Raw genomic sequence first — 2379 nt, 5'->3', positions numbered from 1 at the left:
CATGAGCACTTGGACTGAAAATATCAGGGACTTAGAAAAAAAATAACCCTCAGACCTAGGGTTTGACCGGCGCGCGAACCGAGGCGGCGGCGGGCACTGTTCACGGCCGGCGGATCCGAGGTCGCCGGCGGCCGGCGAGGGCGAGGCGAGGCCGGGGAGGTCGCCGGGGCGGCGGCCAGAGCGCGGCGACTCGGCACGGTGGCGGCGGCGGATGGCACCTCGGGGAGGCGGCGGCGGCGCGCAGAGGCGGCGGCGGTGGCTCGCGGAGGCGGCGGCGGCGGCTCACGCCAGCGGCTGCGGCTCGGAGGAGAGGGAGGAAGCGCGGCGCAGCGTGGGCCGGGAGGCGGCCTGGCTCGGTGGCGGCGGCGGATGGCGGCTCGGGCCGCGGGGGCCGGCCATGGGCCGAGCGGGCCCGCGCGGTGGGCGGCGGCGGGAGGCCACATGGTGGCTCCTGGGTGGTTGGGCGCGGCGGCGCGGGCGTGTCCGACGGGTACGGACACGTCCGATGGCGGAGGGGCGATTTTTTTAGGGTTTCGGGGAGGAAGGAGATCCGAAAACGGAGGGGGTCTATTTATAGGCATAGAGGGAGCTAGGAGAGTCCAAATGAGGTGTGGTTTTCGGCCACGTGATCGTGATCGAACGCTCTAGATGATGGAGCAGAGTTAGGTGGGTTTTGGGCCAAATTGGAGGGGTGTTGGGCTGCAACACACACGAGGCCTTTTCGGTCCCTCGGTTAACCATTGGAGTATCAAACGAAGTCCAAATGGTACGAAACTTGACAGGAGGTCTACCGGTAGTAAACCAAGGCCGCTTGGAAAGTCTCGGTCCAATCCGGAAATGTTTAATCCCCACACACGAAAGAAAGCTAGAAATGACCACCGGAGGAGAACGAAGCGCCGGAATGCAAAACGAACAACGGGAAAAATGCTCGAATGCATGAGACGAACACGTATGCAAATGCAATGCACATGATGACATGATATGAGATGCATGACAACGACAACAACACACGGAGACAAAGACCCGAACCCGAGAAAATAAATTAACTTAACGCCGGAAACGACAAGAGTTGGAGTACAAATTGGGAAAGTTACATCTGGGGTGTTACACCAGGAAGGCGGCCAACCACCTCTACGAGAACAAGGCCCAGCTCAACTCCATCTCCATGCACCTCGGCAAGATCGTCGGTAATGGACACCACCTGCATCATATCTTACTTTCTAGATAGCATTCAGTATGGTAACATTTAGTAATTTACAGTTGCTGTTCATGATGCTATTACAAACTCTGAAATCTAGTACTTTAGTCAAATGTGCTTCCTTTTTGAACAACTGTGCACCTTGGCGAGCTCGTCGATAGCAAACAGTTTCTACTGGCCTCGTATCATTCTATACTAGTATGGATAGATAGCATCCAAGTTTGTTGTCTACTGACCTTTGCTAGTGTCTTGAAATGCTTGGGAATGGCCCGTCCGTCTGGACATGCAGTTAGTCTGAATGTGTTTTGGCAGCTAACATGCCTCGTCATTCTGACTACCTGCTTTCTCACTTCATGGCACTTGAGAACATTCATGTTCTGTTTTATTCATTCTCACATTCTGGCATCTATTACTATAACGATCTCACAATGGCGGTTTAGGACATGCTTATCCTTGCAAAAAAAATTGAGCTTAGGCAATACTAATGTTTATATCTATCATTCAGTACTACTGTTTATATCTAATCAAGATCTTATGATTTACACAGGTCAGGTTGTCGCAGGTTCCATGGAGCCCTCCTCCCCTCGTCAAGCTCGGCGCCAAGAGCGAGGAGCTGCTCTTCGCCTCGCCTCGCCTCGCACAAGCAATGTCGTATTCCTGTCTGCTCTTTCACTAGTGTCGGCCCTTGCTTTCGTTGTTAATAATACACGCATGCTCCACAACTAATACAGAAGATGCATTTCCATCCCATCTAGTAGGTGCTGACTCGATGCAAACAAATAAAATAAAATTAGTAGGTGTTGACTGCTCACACCCCATATATGCTGAACGATGCTAGATGTTCTACCAATGTGATGTTGCTTCCTTGATTGATGACTTGTTGTCATTAACTAGAAAAAATAAGAAGAAAATCTTGTCAATTTATTTGAGGAGAATCCTGTATCCCATTCATTAGACAACCAGTACTACTTGTATTTGCATGTTTGCTTGCTTGCTTGTTTGCTTGCTTGTAGCACTATCAAGTGTGAGGAAATCCAGTACTAGGATGTGTGGAGCTGGGACGCTGTTGGATCATTAGCACTTGTAGCACTATCAAGTTTGTACTGATTACAGATAGAAAACCTTGTAATTTTGTTTCCGTAAGCTAAACTTTGTGATTTAATTTCTGGAAGCTAAACATT

This window comes from Triticum aestivum, chromosome 2A (genome assembly GCF_018294505.1).
Source record: "Triticum aestivum cultivar Chinese Spring chromosome 2A, IWGSC CS RefSeq v2.1, whole genome shotgun sequence".
Classification (NCBI taxonomy): Eukaryota; Viridiplantae; Streptophyta; class Magnoliopsida; order Poales; family Poaceae; genus Triticum; species Triticum aestivum.
Note: the sequence above shows the minus strand (reverse complement) of the source record.